Genomic DNA, 20249 nt, shown 5'->3' on the forward strand with positions numbered 1-20249 from the left:
CGGAGGCGAGGCGCGGGCTCTGACCGCCCCACTTCCCCAGTCTCTGAGTATCACTTGTGTCTTTGAAGGGTCGAAGCTGCAGGGTCCAGATGTTCCAGAATGCAAGGAAAGACCCACCCATGGCTGTGTTACGCGCGGCCGCCAGGGCCACTGCCTGTCCTTTCTTGACTCCAGGTTGAGACATCCGTGGCCTCAGTGAGTCATCAGGCGAAGGGGCCACAATAGCAGGAGGGTCTCCCAGCAGTGACCGGACAGTCCCAGGCTGTGGGAAAGGCAGCTTCGCGCAAAGTCCTTCTGCTCCAAGTCTCCCCCAGATCAGAGACCACTGGGCTGTCATGGTCCTTGGCTCCCATGAGGAGCGGCAGCCCAGCCCAGTTCCTTCTTGGCCAGGAGCAGAGGCAGGACCCTTCCGCCTGGCCGGACGGCTGAACTCGGTCATCAGGGGCCATCCTATGTGACGCCGCAGGTTTAAACATGCTGCTGAGCCTGAGGCAGCACTTGGGACAAATAAGAGTATTGGTCAGATGTAGGCAAAGCCTGTCCCACAGGCTGCCCGAGGGACGCTCCCTCGGTCCCCCTGGTCCTGACCCTGAGGGGTAGCCTGGCCCAGCAGGCTGATCATTTCTCCTGCCCGTGATTTTCCTCAGAGGACTTAATGGCAGGATGACTGTGGGACAGCTGGCCTCCAGGGGACAGTGGGGAGTTTTGGGAAGCCACTGACCAGGTGTCAGAGGGCAAAGGTTGATCCAGCATGGACACATTCCCATTTAGGGGGCTGAGAGGCTCCCAGTCCCCTTGAAGGCACGCGGGTCAACAGCACAGTTCAGGTTTTATGGTGATGAGAATCGTTTTTGAGCCGTGACTCATCAGTCGGGGGAGAGAGGTGTTCTGTTGGTTTACGCTCGTTGATGAGCAGCTTAGTACTGAACCCACATAGGTGTCGATGAACATGGTGGTCCCTGGGAATCAGAGCATCTGGAAGGCGCGTGTGGTTAGGTGGCAGCTCAAGAGGACAGGCCCCAGAGTGGGCTGTGACTTGCACAAGGGCTTGCACCTTCTCTGTGCCTCAGTTTCCTTATCTGCAAATGTGGACGATAGTAGTATACCCCTTGGGAGCCCTCTGAGGATCGAACGTGCGTAGGCCAGTATCCAGCACGCGCTTAGCGCTCAGTAACCGCTGTTGGAGTTGTCGGCTCTGTGCTGTGTCCTTGGAACACGAAGTGCTCCAGCCCCCGCCCCTTCGGCGGCGTCTTTGGAGGTGTGGGAGCTGCATTGAGGCTCCTAGGCAATGGCGGCTACTACGGTCCCCCAGAGAGAGGTGGTCTTTAGAAGCTTGTGGTGTCCAGGTCTGCGTTTGGATGTAATTCCAGAGTTAGCCTTTCGGCTTCTCTGCTTCCCACCTATCGCCACTCTAAGGCGACAGTGATGTTACGCATTTCGATTTCTTTATCTCTGGATTATCATCTACGTTTTGTAGGCGCCTAGAAAATGCCTCAGTGAGTTTTAAAATGCTCACCCAACAGCGCGGCCTCTCCGTATCTGAATCATTGCGCGGTCCCTACCGCAGAGACGCGAGGATGGGGATGGCCCGCGTCTGAGAAGCGCCTGGGCTGAGTCCCTGGGACCAGTTGCAATGCGCGTGGGCTGTGGTGTGAGTCGTGGGGTGACAGCTCGGTGCCTCAAACTTGCCCTTAACTCTGTTTCTCTGTGGAGCTGTCATCCCAAGGGTGGCCTTTGTGGCACCCACAACCAACGCCAGCCCTTGTGGTCTCTTCCCTGTCTTATCGAAGCAGTATTTCCTTCAGGCTCTATTCCTGGGCCATGAATGTCAAAAAAAAAAAAAAAAAAGGGGTATCCCTTTTTAGCTCGTTACCTGGCCTTACCTGGGGTTGGTGGGGGTGGGGGGGGCGGTGCTTGGAACACGAAGATGACATAGCTTGGGTCAGGGTCCTCAACAGCCTGTAGCATCCCCATTCCGGAAACCGGAAATATCGCGACCCGTCCTGAGATCTTCGGGGGCTGATTGAGCAGCTGGGCCTGCAGCAGGTTTGCCCAGGTAGAAAGTGGTGGATAAAGCGCGTAAAACCCACAGTGTTCGTTCCTTCCGACGTCCACCAATCCTTTCTTTCCGTTCCTCTCCCTGGTTAAGAATTGCTGACACTCGACTGACTAAGGTCCTGCCTGGGAGGCCGCTGGGTTTGGAGGCCACCCGCATTTCCAGCGCCCTTTAATTCAACAAGCAGGTATCGAAGTCTTGAGGTACTGAGCTCATACCTGTTGGGCGTGTGGCCTCAGATGGAGCAGGGCACGACACAGACGGGTCCCCCTCCCAGTAGCCTCTGGCGGAGTCCGCGGGAGATGGAAGGGGACAGGCAGTTGGGGGGGCAGAGCGTGCTTAGCGGTTTTCCGACGCGTTTTTCAGGAGTGGCCGGGCATCTGCGACATCCCGGTTCACCCCCTTTTCCCAAGGCTTCCTCGGCTCTGTTTGCCAGTTCTTCCTGCTGCGCTCTGCTTTCCCACCTGCCGCGGACAGGGCAGGTAGGTGGTGTCCGGTCGTGGGTGGGGATCGGCCAGGCTGCTCCCTGACTGGGTCGCAGACTCGCGGAGTCCGCCAGCTTTACAGGCGCCTCTCCCCGGGCCTGAGGTTGCTGCCCCCCGGGATGCTGGCGGAGCGCACAGCGCTGCTGCCCCGGGCGCACCAACGAGTCTTTGCCCCTTGGGATTTTCTGGTTTTCCCCAAAATGAATGGAAGAGGCTGTCACGGAGCAGCTGCTTCTGCTCTTAGACACCCGCAAAGCAAGAAATGAGTCTCACCATGCTGAAACTGTGACATGTGTTTGAAAATAAAGTTTTAATTAGAAGGAGCATTTCGCAGCCTCCACCTGGTGCTGGCTGTCTTAACATTGAGACTAAAATAAACCGGCTCCAACTTCTTGGCACGAGATCCACTCTGCCATTTACACGCTGACTCTCGGGTGGAAGCATGTGGCGTAGTTGCGTGTGTGATTTTTCAAGACCTCAGACTTCATTAAATGAAAGAAAGGGATGTGTTTGCCCCCAGGGCGGCGGGGTCTGCGGCACTGATTGCTTTAGGAGCTGTTGGTTTTGACCTACTTACGTTCACTTACGTTTTGTAAAATGCCTTTTTCTTTGTGCATATAAGTGTAAGGACTTAATGGAAGGAGCCCTGAGGGATAGCATGGCATGATGTAATACTGGGACATGTCCTCGGGAGCTAGATACGCTTGGATCCTTAACCTTCCAAATAACCAGCTCGGGGTGGGTCATTTTGTACCCTCGCTGTAAAATGGCTATGACACCGTCTTTACCAGTTTAACAGCGATGGTTATAGACGATACATGCACAGTGCCTGGCCCAGTAGCCGCTCGATAAATGGTATCCGTTATCACCATAACTTCGCGGTTACCACAGTCTTTACCTTGCTCTGGGTCACTGCCAAGGTCTCCCATGACGCCTTCAGTGTTCGGGTGGCCCTGACCGGCGACGCTTCTGGTTTCGCTAAGGCCTGGCAAGCCTGACGTTGGCTTCGCCAGGTGTGCCTGGGTGGGCGGGTGGGCGTGCCCCCCGGTGAGCTTCGCCAGATGGGCCTGGGCCGGCGGGTGGGCGTGCCCCCGGTGAGCTTCGCCAGGTGACTTTGACATATGAATTTAGGGGGGGGGAGGTCACAGTTCAAACCAGAATAGAGGTCTAGTTGTTTGTTTGTTTTTTTTTCTTCTTCCCGGAGAGTGGAGATTCTTTTCCTTGTGCGAAACAGTAGGCATTAGTACTTTCTCTGGGCTCATTAGTCTTCCGTTAATGGATTGAATTGTATCCCCTAAAATTTATATGTTGAAGCCCTAACTCTTCATGTGGCTGGATTTGGGAGACAGGGCCTTTAAAGAGATAAGTGAGGTTCAGTGAGGTCATACGTGTGGGGGCCTCTTAATCCGATAAGGGCCAGTGTCCTTCTAAGAAGCGTTCGCCACACCGGGGTTCCTCTCTCTGCGTTCTCACAGAGGAAAGGCCACAGGAGGACATAGTGAGAAGGTGACTGACTAAATTTCTGTTGTCTGAGCCACTCGGTCTGTAGCACTTTGTTATGGCGGCTCCAGCAGACTAAGGTCCTTCTCTGTTTAGTCATATGGGCCATTGTTAAAGTCAGGGGCGGTGAGCCTGCCTGTCCTCTGGCCCAGGGCAGGGTGGTGGCCTGTCATCTGTGCTATTTCCGGTCTATTGTCTTCATTTAATGGATTGGGTAGTTAAGGATGAAAAAGCTTAAGCCCTTGAGCAGATTAGGCAGCAGGACCTGAGGGTGAGTCCCAGTGTTCTCAGGGCCCGCTTGGGTAAACCCAGGACGAATATCTTTAATTCCTTATTTAAAAATGCGATTCACAGTGACACGTGGATGTCATTGAGTAGTAGCAAAGATGTGAAACAAAATGGGTCAGTGACACACTGCACTGTTTTGTGATAAAAGTAGGTTAACTGGCTTAATGGAAAACCAGAATGTAAGCGAGAGTGGGCTTGAAATACTTAAGCCCTGGAAAAATCGCCACCGGCACGGTCGACCAGGATAGAATAAGTGCAGCTCTTTGAGGCTAAACCTTTTCTCGACAAACACTTTTGCTCTGCCTTGCAGTTAAAACCATTGCTTTAATTCAACATCTATTGATCGGATGGTGACTCTGTGCCTGGTTTCGTGCTAAGGCATTAAGCACCAAGAGCTAAAATGCAACGTTGCCCGCCCTACATGAGCTGACAGTTTAATGAGGCAGGCGGGGGAGGGGGGGAAGGGGGCTGGGGGGAATAATTACAGCTCACCGTGGGAGCCCAATGCGGGAGGGCATGTATTTCTCACAGACCAGGGCAGACATCAGGATGGCTTTCCTAAATGAGAGGTGGTATTTCAGCTGAGTTTTGGACAAGAATCACTGGTTATTCAGGCAAAGTTGAGTAATAGTGTTTCATGCAGAGCAAGTATATCATCATGGAAGTATGAGGGTATAGTCCACTTGGAGGGCTGTGTACACACAGATACTGCCCCTTTATCTGCCTTCTCTCCTTTTCTACCAATTCTGTTTTGGTAAACTGACTCTCTGGGGTGATAAGAAGGCCTCATCCGTAGTTTTTGCCAATTTCCATGGTGTAAGTATTCTCACCATGGGCCACAAAATTTCTAGAGCAATTGGTCAAAGTCCGTACAGTCCCACTCGTATACCACTGCCTCCCATCCATCCATCCATCCATCATCCATCCATCATCCATCTATCCACCATCCATCCATCATCCATCTATCCATCCTACCTTCCATCCATCCGTCCGTCCGTCCATCCGTCCATCCATCCATCCATCCATCCATCCGTCCATCCATCCATCCATCCATCCATCCATCCATCCATCCATCCATCCATCCACATAGTTTGAACCAAACAGAATCATAGGAATAAATCGTGTTACAGATTTGAGTTTGTTTAGTCAAGTCCTCTCATAGACAAGAAAGCTGATGCTATCTAGAGAGAGAGAAAGTGATCTATTTAAAGCCTATTTGTACAACTGAGATCAGGACTGTGGTCTTCAGAATTTAAATTTGCAGTTGCCTCTCTTAAGTAAAGAAACGACAACATCAAATATGGCTTGGTAATTCCAAAGTTGGAGCCATGTGGAATTTGTGTTGTACCCACAACAGTTCTGACAATGCCTGCTTTTGTGACAGTCCTGATGCTCATGAAAGTGTTTTTGTCGTTCCTGTCTCAAGAGTTCCTGGTTCCCGGCACGCTCACAATGTCCTTCGCAGGGCTTTCAAAATGTCTCTGTTGAAAAAACATTCTTCCCCCAGTTGGTAGCAGTGAGCTTTAGAATTTAATTTAGCAGTTGGCTCTTGATATTTATTCAGTCTTTGACGGTCCTGGATTTCGCGCGCGCGCGCGTGCGTGCGTGCGTGCGCGCGCGCGTTATAGACATCTCTCCTTGGGGACTTCAACTCAAGCTTCGCATATGTATTGTTGGATTTCATTTGTGTGTGTGTGTGTGTGTGTGTGTGTGTGTGTGTGTGTGTGTGTGTGTGATAGACATCTCTCCTTGGGGACTTCAACTCAAGCTTCGCATATGTAGTGTTGACCAGCTGCTTCTTGGGAACCCCATTTGTGTAGGGCTGGCTTTCCTCGGACATACGGAAATGAAAATTTTTTTCCTCACTGGGCTTCTCTTAGTACATCCTGGGAGCTTTTGGGGGATGAATAATCAACCTACTCTGAGAGAAGAAGGGTGATTCTTGCTATCTGAGAAACTTTGTTTTTGAAACTGTGGACGAATTGGTCAGTGAATTGAATGCTCCAGAGGACTTAGTTTAAAACTAGCTTCTACATTGTAATATTAGTGAAAAAAAAAAAAAAAAAAAAAGAGTTACCAGGATGTGCATTAGGATGTGACTTTTGTAAAAAGTAAAACAAATTTCACTCTGGGGAGTGAAATTTAGGGTAGTAATGAGTTGAGGAGAAAACTTTTGCTTCTTAACTTTTTATGTTTCTGTTTTGTTTAATTTTTCTTTTTAATTACGGGCACGTGATAAAGCAAACGCAGACTAAACAGAAAGCCTGGTGATATTTTAATTGGACACATCTGGACATGGGCAATAAACTTTCTATTTTCTTCTTAAGACAATTTGCCATTTGTCTACTATCAAGTTTACATGTGCCTAGTTTATAAATTGTAACAGTACTTTTAATTTTTTTAATTTTTCGATTATAGTTGGCATTCGATATCGTATTAGTTTCATTGGTACAGCATAGTGGTTAGACATTTATATGACTTCAAAAGTAATTCCTCCAATAAGTCTTGTTCTCCTCTGACACCAAGTGTAGTTATTACAGTATTATTGACTATATTCCCTAAGCCGTACTTATAACAGTAATTTTAGATGCAATTAATTTTCATTGCTAGAAAATTATAATTTTACAGGTATTGAAACCTGCTCAATAAAGTCGGAAATTTACACTTAAACTTCACTGTGAATTTTCTCTTCACATAATAATTTTTATCAATTCTTTCTTAATGAGATTAATCATCTCCTTGTATGCACTGCCTGGGCTGGTCATCATTCAGGACTTCCAGCAGGTGCTAACAGCCCCTCACCCCCACCCCAAGAGACATTCTGCGAACTGACATAGGGCCATTATGTTTTCCCAGCACTCTTCCACTTTGGAGTCCTCTGCTGCCTTGGACAAGGAGATCCGTTAGGTTTCGATGGCTTCCTGGGAGAGCATCCTCTTTCATGACAGCAGAGATCTTGCCCTTTCTTCTCTTTCCCCTTAAAGGAACTTCTTTCATGCACTTGGCAGTTTTGCCCTCATCGTTAGGCTGTCCCTCTAGTGTTCCAGATCTCAAATTCGGAAAAATATTTTCAGTCCCATTGCCTGTGACCCCGAGCCTTTGAAAAGGTAAGGAATGTGTGGGTGTTGTACAAGAAACAGTCAGATCAGTTTGGAATAGCCAAAATGGAAAATAAATACGCTCTCATTCAGGCATTTGCAAAACGATGCAGGTTGCCTCTCCTAATTGACTCTTATAAAAAGAATTTCTGGAAATGTGTGGACTAGGTAAATGATACGTTATTGATGTGAGGCACAGTTGTGATTATGCTAGTGGAGGAAAATAGGCCTGCTATTTCGCAATCTGTGCAAACCTTTTTTAAGTTATTGGGTTGAACTCTATGAATTACCCAATCGATCTAATGAAAGGACAGTTTCATCTAGTTCAACCCAAGAGCGTTTATTTGCTGAGCTGTAAGACACGGGAAATACACGTCTACATTAGGAAAGAACCTGAGATGGACATGCTTTAAGGAAACCAGGCATCCTTTTTTTTTTTTTTTTTTTTTTGTTCGAACCTGTCTGTAATGGTTAGTGTTTACCTAGTTGACACTTGGTTGTTGCCTCACTTGCTTTCAGAAAGTATCTAGAGCAAAATTGGTTGCCTAGCAACATGTTCCAGCCCAGGAGGGTTGGAGAATGGGTCGGTGATGAACAATTATGTACAATCAAGTTTCAAAATACATGGCAGCCTGCAGGATCCATGCTCTGACCACCAGGAAGCATCAGCATTCTGCTGGCCCAGGTTTATGGCTATTGTATGTGAATTTGTGGCAGTTGTGGTCGGGACCTCCTGGTTGCAATTAAGAAAAACTTTGCTGTGGACCAAAATAGGTTCATGGCGCCCTTGTACACAGTGGTCCATTTTGCAGAAGTATCTGACACCCGTCATTTGGTTGGATGCCTGTCTGGACACACATCTCCTTTGGAGAATAAAAAGAAAAATGAAGAGTTTGGATATTTATGATTGTTGTCATCTCAACAATTTGGCCTCTATTAGTGAATCTGTAATTCGCCAAGAACAAGAACACACAAAAAGGAGTGACAATGGCTCTGTCTGTCACTCAACCCAGATCATTCTGTTGAGAATCATGAATTCTGTGCAGTCCCGAAATGGCCTAAGCTGCTATTAGTTGTTTCTCTTCCTTCCATTCCTGCAAAAGAGAAGACGAATTTTGCATAATCCAGTCCTTACTTAAATCTTTCTGTCAGCACAAATATCAGTGGTGTAAATCCCGAAAATGGCAGTACAGCTAGGAGGCATTTTTATAACTCTGGCAAAGCCAACGAGGCACATTGCATTGTTGAGAATCATTGAGTGTAATTGGCTAATCAATTTTTAGGCCCTTTCCGTTTGTATTTTGTTTAATCAACAAAAATAAATCACCCTGCCAGCCTTGAAAGCTCCAAGTCGGAGAACAGTGGCAAATATTTCAGCTTGCCTTGCCGAAACTGCTTCCCAACAGAAATGTCTTAATTGAAGATGATTTACATTCAGAAGCACGATGTTTTATCATTTGTCTGAAGAAGGAAAAAGCTGTGTAAGCAAGCAGCATGCGACCGTTTTGGGCACTGGTTTTGACATTTATCTACACACTCTTTATCCCTCACACATTTATATGAAAACGGCCTTTTCTAGCCCTTGTTGCTAATAATTCAGGTTCCAGCTCCCCAAGTGGCTGTCAGATAGTCCCCATAACCTTTGGCTGGGGTCCGGTTTTGCCGAGGAGGACTTTAAAAAACCTAGGCCCTTCCCCTCTTTTTCTCCGGAGTTTTCCTGCCCCTGACTCCTGCTCTCTGGGCCCTCGGTGGAAGATGGCTGACATGGCTGGAAGCCGGGCCCCATGAGCACGCCTCAGGGAGCGGGTCGCCGTCTCGCTAGCCATGGCTGACGGGGGGTGTCAGGGTCCACGGGGCCTCTCACATCGGGGTGGGTGACGAAGTTCCCTGAGGTTTTGCTGTTGCTGTCCTTTTTGCACTTAGGAAAGGGGGCGGGGGGCGGGGGTGATGACCAGAAGTAACATTTATTCAATGCCTACACTGTGTGTTCTTCTTCCTCACGACAAACAACCCTGCGAGGTGGCTAACCCTATATACCTGCTGAGGAAGATGAGGTTCAGAGAACATGAGCAATTAGCTCTGAGTCACACAGCCTGTGTGTGCAGTGGCTGCAGTTAGATCCCTATCCATCTGTCTCCAATTATCTCCCCATTTCACTTGGCTGCTGGGAGCTGGAAATGACTTCCTCCCTCCCCTTTCCCTGAACCGGATTTCCCGTGCAGGGCCCTGGGGTGCAGGTACACCAGCACGGTGGTGACTCACGGTTCGTGACTGCTTGTCGTGTGCCTAATCCAAGAGCTTCGAGTGCATTAATTCGTTTAACCCTCACTCTTCTGTTAGCTGCTGCTACTCTCTTACAGATGAGGAAACTGAGGCACAGAGTGGTTGGGGATTAGCACAAGGTCGCATGGCTGATAGTTGGGGACATCAGGGTTTGAATCCGGGTAGTCCGACCCAGTGCCCACATTCTTAGGAGCTTCCCTACCGTTGAATGCGCCCTTGTTGGTTCAGCACTCCCCATGCTCCAGAGCAGCTAAGATGAAAGAGGAAAGGAAAATGGTAAAGTGTTATGGGACTTGCTTTAGATTTTGTCATGTAGAGCAGAGGCCATCGATTTACTAATTGCCATATTTCTTGGCTCGTTCATTGATTTTTCAGCTGCAGTGCGATGTCCTTCCTGCTGCCTTTTCTCCACTTCCGGTTGGCTTCCTCTTTCCTCCACTGAAAGTCCGTCTGGCTTGGGGCAGGCACTCTCAGGCTCATGGGACCACCAAGAAACCAGCTGTTCTTTAGGGACCGCCAAGAAACCAGCACCATGACCTGCAAATCATTCTATGGGCAAAAAAGTTAATCTAAATAAGCTGGGAACCAATAAGATACAAATTCCACAGCTTCTAATCAGTGTCCTGTAAGTAACTAGTTCTAGGAAGCCAACAGAATGGTAAAAATCCAGCAAGTAACCTCATCTCTGTGCTGTGAGTACTAGGGCCTTGGCTTCTCCCTTGGTAGCCCCAAGCCACAGAGGATCTTCATGTACCAGGGATCAAGTGACCTTGGATCAAGATGGAATGAGGAAGACTTTTGATATTTGCTTGGAGTGGGCAGGCCTGTGGCAGGTCAGGTCAGTCGATATGATGATGATGATGATGATAACTGCAGAGTCTTGCCGATGGCATCCCTTATTCAAAGCGTTTTACATATACGAATCATCAATTGTGCTGATCCACCTCATAGCAACCCTGTGATTGCATACTGCATGGTCATGTCCATGTCGCACAGGGGAAAACCGCAGCCCAGCAAGGGCGAGCCACATATCCTTGGTCACACAGCAGGTGTGGGGCAGAGCTGGGCTCTGGCCGTGGGTCTGTAGGGTGAGGGTTGACTCCGCGGTGCCCTCCCCCAGAATGGGGCACCCGCCGACAGCTCCGAGCGTTTCCTGAGGGCTCAGCTCTGCTAGTCTGCTGTGTCCGGAGCTCTCCCCTTCCTGAGTTACTGCCTCCATGCTCTCCCAGCCTCAGCAGCCTGGAGCTTTCCAGAACAAGAGGATGAGCTTTTCCACAGCCTCTCAACTATTTTCCTATTGCTCGTGCATCCGAGCACCTGCTGAGCTGATGAGCTTTTGAAATGTCACTTTACTGTTGGAAGGGAGCTGTGAGTGATTTGCAGGAACACAGCAATCCCAGCTGCCTCCTTGGGGTGGGTGGTGGAGGTCGGAGGGGGTTGGTGGTTCCTCCTCCAGCCCAGCCCCCTCCCTGAGGGGATGAGGTTGTGTTCCTGCTTGTGCACCTGGCTCAGGTACCCTGGTCCTTTTTCTTCTTCTGGGCAGACAGTGGCTGTTTCTGTGCTGTGTTTCTCTTATAGTATCGGCATTTTGGGGTCAACTTTTGAGAGTACAATTACATTTTGGACCTTTTTTTTTTTTCTGGATTTCTCTTGTCAGAAAAATGCACACATATACAGAATTCTGTATATAAATACTGGATTTTCATTTGAACCCTTACGCTCAGCCTCCTGAGACATAGCCCATGGCACCCCTCCTGCCCCCCCGACCCCGCTCTCCCGCCCTCATACACATGCAATGAAATCTAGCTTAAAAATTGAGCCCCCCCCCGCCCCCGTTGAGGGCAAGTATGGAAAATTAAATGTTTGATTCTCTGTGCGCGCCCCCCCTCCCCATTCTCTTTCCATTGCTGTCCTTCAAAGCAGGAAAGTGTGTGACACACTCAAAGAGGTGACAGAATAGAGTTTAATGACGATGTGTCGTGGGGTTAAGACGCAGAAAGGGGGGAGCGAGGTAGCAGGAGGAAGTGAAGAAAAGGGGACAGTGGAAGGAAGCCCCTCTGGCTCGATTTGTTCCGACTCTTATAACAGGGCCGCAGACTGGGTAACTCACAAATTACAGACATTTATTTCTCACACTTCCGGAGGCCGGGACGTCCAAGGTCAAGGTGCTGTCAGATTTGGTGTCTGGTGAGGGCCTGTTCTTGGTTTATAGATGGCCGTCTTCTGTGTCCTCACGAGCTGGAAAGGATGAGGGAGCCCTCTGGGGTCTCATTCATCCCATTAAGCCTCATGATCTACTTGCCTCCTAAAGTCCCCGCCTGCAAATAATACCACCACATTGGGGATTAGGTTTCAGCATATGAATCGTGGGGGACATATTCAGGCTATGGCACCTTTCAACCCCTAGAATTAGGGGTAGAGGGAGAGGGTTCCCTGAGAGGAGGTGTACCTTGTGAGAAGCCCCTAGGGAGGAAGCAGGGGATCTATGCTCCTTCCTTCTTCACCCTCCTCCTCGTCTCCTGGCTTCTCCTGCTAGCTCCCAAGGGGCCGGAGGGCCAGAGCTGGTGGGTGCAGGTGGTGGAGGTCAGCCTCCCAGGGCACAGATCCCGCCGGAAAGGCTGGGACGTAATCTCAAGGGCACCCAGAGAATATAGTGAGCACATCCGCCTTCGGAGTCTAAAATAACTTTTCCCAATAGATGGCGCTTTCGAGAGTGCAGCGGAGCAGCTTTGTTTCCTCAGATGCTCTCCCTGGGGACCAGGTGTCATGGGGAATGGCTTAGCTTGTGCTATGGAGCTTTTGTGATCCTGTTAGTGAAGCTTCCTGTTGTTTTCCAGATGCTTTTAAGCTAAGAATTTTTGTTTTTCTATCGTAGGCCTGCCATTACAAGGCCACTTTGAAAGGTTTCATTATGCTTCATGGTGGTGAACCAATCTGCCTCAGTATCACAGGGAACTGTATATAAATGACTTACATGGCATTATGTTCAGAAGTAGCTTGATGTAGAGAAATGGGCATTTCTTGATTTTTCAAAATGGAAATTATGTGCCTAGAAGCAATTGAGAAATTAAAAAGTAGTGTGCTGGGAGGTGGCCGGTGTAACTGACATCACCAAGCTTGGATCTGGGCTGTTTGGGGTCTGCTCCGTCCGGGGTCTGCTCCATCCGGGGTCTGCTCCGTCTTAGGTCTGCTCCGTCCGAGGTCTGCTCCATCCGGGGTCTGCTCCATCTTAGGTCCGCTCCGTCCGGGGTCTGCTCCGTCTGGGGGTCTGCTCTGTCTGGGGTCTGGTGCATCCAGGGTCTGCTCCGTCTGGGGTCTGCTCCGTCTTAGGTCTGCTCCGTCCGGGGTCTGCTCCGTCTGGGGTCTGCTCCCAGCTCCTTGCACCTGTTCTGTGACTATGCATCTCTGTGAGGTGGCATCACTAACAAAGATCTTCTCCTTAAGCAAACTTTAGTCAGGCTAGTCTGAGCCCTCTTTTGACTAGACTTGGTCCTTGGTCCCTCTACTGTCTTTGGCCTGCCTCGCCCAGTTTTACCAAGAAGCCTGCCAAATCGGTTTAGAGAGGCTCTCACCAACCGTGATATCTGATCACCCCAATGCCTTTGCCTTATTCAAAGGTGAGCCTCCTCTCTCCGTTACAGTAGACCTGAATAAAGTCATCCTTACCGTTGTAACAAGCATTAAGATACATTTTTCCTTAGCACTAACCACCATAAAAGCTTGGCCTTGTTTGACACCTCAAGGACCTGCAGACCAGCCTCACCCACGTGGAGCTTACCTCGAGCAGTGTGATCACCTGTTGGTGGACTGGTCCTCGTGGTTAAGAAGCCCTGCCTTGCTCTCAATTCGGCCTGTCTTTGCGACCTGTTCCCTCCCCACTAAATGAATAAATTAGCTTCTCAAATTTTAGCCATCTTAATGATGGCTATGTTGCCTTCTTGCTTTATTGAACGGGATTCTAAGCCTGGGTGAACCTATGTTTTGGACTCTGGGGTATTGTTACTGAAGAAGGTTGCGTTAGGGTGATGCCCCCGGGGACTGAATCTGTGTGGATTCTTGTCTTTATTCTGTAAGCTCCTGCATTGCTCTGCTTCAAATTCTAAGTCCTTTGTTCCTTCCTCTGCCATTAGCTCTTGCTGATGCCTTGTTTGATAACAGTTTTATAAATGGCACGCTTCTTTTTCTTTCATGGAGTAAAGTGCTTGGGCTTTGTGAAAGCTGTTTGTCACTCAGAAGTCTTTTTTTTTTCTTTTTTCTTATTTTATTTCCAGGTTGATGGCTGTGTTCCAGATGTTAACATTATCAGAAGCCTGACATCCACATGGTGAGCAGTTTACATTCTGATATACGTTCTGTATGCTTTGAAGGACATTCTAGGTTCATCAAGGGTATATTAAATTTGCCGTTTCCTTTATGTTTATCAGATAGCCCTAAATCTGTGCCTAGTGTTTATTGATTTTCATCCTTATTTTTTCTGCCTTTACTTCATTCATGAGTATATTTGAAAATGGTAACTTACATATAAAATCAAAACAACCAAAGTCATTTGTTTGAAGAAGAATTTTAGGGCAAGGATATAAAAAGAAAATCAGATTTACTTTTAAATATTTCTTTATGACTCTCTCAAAAGATAAGGACTATATTTGTTAAAGATCAACACAATACTATTATCATGTGTAAAAAATGAACAATAATTCATTTCTTAATATCACTAAATATCTATGTTCAGATTTTCTTGATTGTCTCATAAATATTTTTCCAGAATTAGTTAAAAATATATCAGGGTAATCAAAGGATTTAAACAAAGTTCATATATTACTTTTGGTTATTACATATATCTCTTAAATCTCTTTTAATATGTATGTTTCATGTCCCTCTTTTATTTTCCCTTGTAATATATTCGGCAAAGAAGCTAGATCTTTTGTCCTGTGGGGTTCCCCAAGTTACAGATTTTGCTGCCTACGTCCCTGTGTTATTTAACGTGGTTTATTGTCCCCTAAATTTCCTATAAACTAAAGACTCGATCAGATTCAGGTTCAATTTTTTGGTAAAAGTATTTCATAAGTGATAGTGTAACTTCTGTCAGGTGACACATTCTGACTCTTTTTGAAATCTTAGTGTTGACAGATGCTGTTAATTTAATCATTCATTATAGGGTCCCTATCAGTTTTTTTCCCTCATAGTTTGAGTAGCCATTGATGACCCGTAATGGATGCCTACACCATTCGTTATTTAGGGTTTATGAAAAGATGATATGATACTCTTATTCTGTCATTTATTCTGTATTTATTTAAAGGAAAATTTCTATAAAGAACTTTATTTAAACCTTTTTTAAAAATTACCTTGGAGGTATAGTTTATGTATACAAGGCAGAATAATGGCTTTATTGTATACAAAAAAAACTCATTGATCATCTTTGAAGGATAATTGGTTCCATATTATCCTTCAAAGATGATCAATGAGTTTTTTTTTAAGAAAGATATTATTTTAAACTCTTGATTGTTAACATAGTTGACATTGGGATAAGGATTTGGTAGAAACTAATAAAAAAATAGCCTATTTGTTTAGATATTTAAATTCTACTTAATAGACATTTCTAGATAATAAGAGAAAGGATGGAAGGAGAGATGAGTGAAAAAGGAAGAGACTAGAAATCTCTGAGTGTAACTGAATGAGGATAGAACTAGGATAAAGAAATAGGATGCTAAAAATAAGAGGTGGAGAAAAAGGATCCATCAGAGGAGGAGAGGACTAAAGGGTGGTTAGGGAGGCGATGGGCAGTGAGGGAGGGTGTCAGGATCCAGACTGCCATTGTAGGACTTTGTAAGGACTTTGGGGGCTTTTGGATAGACATGATCTTACTTATTTATTTATTTTTTTACGCAAGAATATACTGTTGGGAGAGGGTCAAGAACAGAATCAGTGAGACTAATTAGTAAGTGACAGTGACCAGAATACTAGTGATGGAGATAGTGAGAAGCAGCCAAATTCTTGATATATTTTGAAGGTAGAGATGACAGGATTAGCTGGTGACAGGATGGGGTATGAGATGTGAGAGAATTGGATATCTCCAGGAGAGGAAAGAGCCACATGTATTTGGGGGGTGAGAGGTGACATTGGTGGACTTTGGATGTTCCAGGCTTCCTGGACCCTTCCCGGTCATTCAGCAGGTAGGAGTTCAAGGCTGGGAGTGGGAAGGCTTGTATACTGAGCTCTTTTTTCTTGAGTGGTATGTGAGTTGCTGGACAGGTTTATTCTCTGGTAGACCAGTTACCTCCTTCAACTCGGTGAGCACAGCCTGCATCTCTAAACCTTGGCCTACTTCTAGCTACAAAAGGGCCAGGCAATTTGGGCTGGTTACTATTGAACCCCTAATGGACACTCAGTTCAGAAGACAAGTCTCACGATAGAATAGAAGTTGCTTGTGTGAAGGGTGAGTCCTTGTATTTTAAGAACAAAGGTTGTTGAAAACTAGTTCCCACCTCAAATATCGAGACTCGATTTTGGTCTTAGAAGAATACTCCTGGGTATGATGGGCTGTGCTCAAGGTCTTGGTGGGTAGTTTCAGATCAACCTCATCTCTGCTTATTCCTGCCATTTCTTACAGGAGGGTCTTAGGTGTGTTCTGCTTCACCTCTCCTTCTCAGCACTCTGAGGATTAGAACAGCAGTTGGCAAAGCCACGGTCACAGCTACTTGTCTGCATAACACTGATGATCGTTTTCATGCCACGATGGCAGAGTTGAGTAGTTGCGACAGAGACCGTGTGCCCCACAAAACCTGAAGTATTTACTGTTTGGCCTTTTGCCGAAACCAGTTAGTTGACCTCTGGGCTAGGAGGATGAATAAGCTCTCAGAACATGGATCACACAGAAATGTTCCTCATCACTGAAATGCCGTTCAGCTTCTAGTACATGTGGTGGACGTGAAATTCTGTGCCTCACCAATTGTAGCTTAAAGTTAATAAATAACTTTATATTTCTTTGGTCATTTCTTCTGCATGTTAGATGACATTATCCTCAGACTTGAAATATTATTCAACGTGGTAGGTTCACTTTACGTGTAGCGTCATTTTACTGGGTAGATGGTTGTATACTGGTAATCCTGAAGGTTAGCATATTGAGACCTGATTTGCTCTACCCTCTTCCTTAGATAGTATGAAACCTTCTCTTCCACATGTGCGTACTATTATGTGGTTTGTTTTGTTTTTGTGTGATCAAAATTCTCCATCCTTTTAGTGAATGTCTTGTGTTAAAGAGTTTTCAAAATAAGTAGACTTGCATATTTCCCCCTAAATGGAACTCAGCTAGTTTTATCTAAGCTAGTCCTTTTGTCTTTTAACTATATACTTTGCGCTACATTATTATACATGGCCGTGGAATTCTTTATGTAAAAAGAAATAGAAATAGATTTAAAATATAAAGGACTTTTTGTTCATAATTGCATCTTAATGTAATAAAAACCAGAGTGTAATTATTAAAAATGATAGAAAAAAGAATTAAAACAATAAAATTGCTTAGCAAAGATCCTGTTTCATAATGCGTTCAGAAATAATTGGTATCATAATGTATAATTAACAATCTTTCTTTGAAGTATGAAGCTTGGGTGGGCAGGGGACCTTTTAAGACTTGGTGATGTCTGAATTAGTTCCCGGGGTGGCACTTCGGAGCCTGTGCACGGATTGTAGCATTGTGCAGTCTTCCTTGTTAGTGTTTTTTTTTTGGGGGCGGGTGCGGGGGAGCAGCAGGTTTGAGGGAGATACTAAAATAAAGCTAGGATAGAGGGTGCCCTAATGCTCGACCAGACACCCACTACTGCCCCAGGTTGGTCAGGGAAGATAGGAGAGGGGAAGCTCCTTAATATGGGTTGTGGCTCAGACCCCACAGAAATTTTCTGGCAAGTTGGAGCTGACCAGGTGTCAAGTTTTCCTGGGGCTTTTGCTTAAAACAACCTGAGAAGCTTCCTTGGCTCATTTTTAGACCAACTAGACCTACCCTTTAATCTGACCCTGCGGATCTTTACCACTGAGATGACCACGAATGATAAATCCAAGGGATGCAGCAGCAGGAAAAAGAGGGGAAGGGAATGGACTGACTCTAAAGCCTAGAGCCTGAGCCTCAGTTTCCCCATGGCTCACCTTAGTGCTGATTGGGGGAGAACTGGGAGACTAGAACACGCAAGAGAGTAAGTAAAAGGGACAACGATGTTCTTGAGTGTTGTGTGAGTTCGATGCTTAAAATCACAGCCTTGTCTGGGAGAAATCTCGAAGGGTCTTTGGGCAATACCTGTGCAATTAATACTGACATCATTATCATCTTGCTCATCCCTGTTATTCTGATGGTGAGGAAACTAAGGCCCAAAGAGGGACGGTGATGCACCCAGGTCATGGTTAATGCCAGAGTGATGTCTCTAGAGGTGTTTCTGGGGGATTTGCTTGCACTTAGGTTTTCCGTGCAGGTTGGCAGAGCTCCATGGGGCTTTCCCCTCCCCTGGGAGTCCCGGCTAGAGCCTGAACATAAAGCGCCAGTGTCCTTGGCTCCTCAAGGATCTGGTAATCCAAAGTTTTTAGAAAAGATAATCAGGGAGGAATTTAGGAGGGTCAGAGAAAGTGAGGGACAGAGAATTACCTCAAATAATGTAGATAATCAACCGAAAAGGGAAAACGGTGTGTGAAAAACAATACAAATGAAATAAAAAGAGGGAGGAAGGAGGAACCCCCAGATGAGGAACCAGAGTCCAGTCAACCAAGTGCAACGTGTGGACCTTGTTTAGATCTCGATCTGAACAGATCAACTCCGTGTGCGTGCATCCATGCGCATGTGTGCATGTGTGTGTGTGTGTGTGTGTGTGTGTGTGAGAGAGAGAGAGAGAGAGAGAAGGAGATAGACATAGAGAGAAGGAATCAGATATTCAAAAGCTAAGTGGGTAATTGGTAGTACAGAATAATTTTTTTGGAGTGGCTGTAAAAATAGTATTTGATTTATTTAAAGAAAAAAAAAAAAGGTCCCCCCTTAGGACATGCCCTTCATAGATGGCTCACTGACCTGGGAAATTGAGCTGAAGGTAGAGCTCACGGTCACCTCTTCCAGCTCTCTGTTATCTGTTTGTATTGCCACTTCTCTTCCGGCCACCAGATTTTTAGCCAGAACATGAGCCTTCACACACACGCACGCACACGCGCACACACGCACAGCTGGTATTAATCTGATTGTCTAACCTTTTCCCAGTGAGCACGTGGCTTCACTCCTGCATTTCCGCTCTGTTAGTTCCGAGCTTGCCTGACCCTCCAGGGGTGTCCTCAGCACCCTACTCTAGTTTGGTGCCTACAGTACCTCCTACCCTACAGCTTCCAAGCCACTTTGATCGCCCCTTTCTCAGAACTCCACTTAAGCCTGGTGCTTTTCACCCTGGCTTCATGTTGGAATCATCAAGGTCACCTGAACGGGGATTACTCGGCCGCGGATGGACTTGGCGAGCTTCCTGTACACTGTGTGTGTGTGTGTGTGTGTGTGTGTGTGTGTGTGTGTGTATTTATTTATTAAAGTAATGTGGGGCGAATTATCTGAGTTAAAAAATTCATGAGGAAAATATGACATACTAAATCAAGCATGCTGTTCTGCAGTCTGAGTCACCCAGTAAGGCCGTCCCTTTGGCTGGCTCTGCCCGTGGTTGGGCACCCCGGATGTCAAAGGCGTGATTGATGGCCAGTGCCAGGGTGCCTATGGCCCAGTTGGCTGGCTGTGCCTTCTGCTCGAGGCCTGATTTATGCTCTTCTCAGAGCTACAGATCACTCCGTGGTTTAATACAGATGACGAGGCCTGTCCTAGCTTGTGGGGCCTCAGCCTTCTCCACCTCGTGTGAACTTTTTTCCTTGTAGATTCTCAGTTTGGCTTCTCAGCTTAACTGACTTCTGGATGGATTAGGTGCTGCTTAATAATGTCTGAGACGTACGAGGCGAAGAGGCACCTCGACTCCCTTTGTTGGACTTTCAAGGCGAAGAGGCACCTCGACTCCCTGGCCCCTCCGTGGGTTAAAACTGCTCTTTGTCGGGGCTTTTGGGGTCCCCACTGTGTACTCTGCACCCTCCTAAGTCCTAGGAAGCGAGATGCAGAGAGAAAGTGCTGGTTCTGCCTTCAAGGGACTTAGGTCTGGGTAGGAAGCAGGGCACCCGTGAGAAAGAGGAGTGGGAAGAAGAACCGCCATGATTACAAAGCTCAGCTTCCTGCAGAGAGTCAAGAAGACATGCTGGAGAAGGGTCTTGGACTTGCTTTTCCGGAATAGGAGAGCGGACCCACTGTTTAGTTTAGGACAGGGAAGTTCGCCGGGACGTCTTTGAAAGGAGGTGGTTTGGCGGGGATTTTGACTTTTGATAGGGAATGGATTTGTCTTTATATTCCAGGAGGGATGGAAATTGAGTCTTATTTCTGTCTAATCACAGCCAGTGGGGAAAAGGGCGGCATTGCTCCCCGGGAGCCAGGGGTTCGTGTCTTCCGCTGCTGCATTCTCCCAGAGCAGCTCTTCCCTTAGATTCTGCGGCAAG

General features: G+C 46.9%; 1 protein-coding gene across 5 annotated transcripts in view; it reads left to right on the forward strand.

Moving 5' to 3' along the window:
- Positions 1 to 20249, forward strand: part of TIAM1 (TIAM Rac1 associated GEF 1) — a 321420-nt gene that overhangs the window by 52119 nt on the left and 249052 nt on the right. For all 5 annotated transcript variants that reach the window (XM_016162370.2, XM_016162369.2, XM_016162372.2 and 2 more), the window contains exon 2: positions 13982 to 14034. The gene's annotated coding sequence lies outside the window, so the exon portion shown is untranslated. The remainder of the gene's footprint in view (positions 1 to 13981; positions 14035 to 20249) is intronic.

Source organism: Rousettus aegyptiacus, unplaced genomic scaffold, assembly GCF_014176215.1.
Source record: "Rousettus aegyptiacus isolate mRouAeg1 unplaced genomic scaffold, mRouAeg1.p scaffold_m13_p_4, whole genome shotgun sequence".
NCBI lineage: Eukaryota > Metazoa > Chordata > Mammalia > Chiroptera > Pteropodidae > Rousettus > Rousettus aegyptiacus.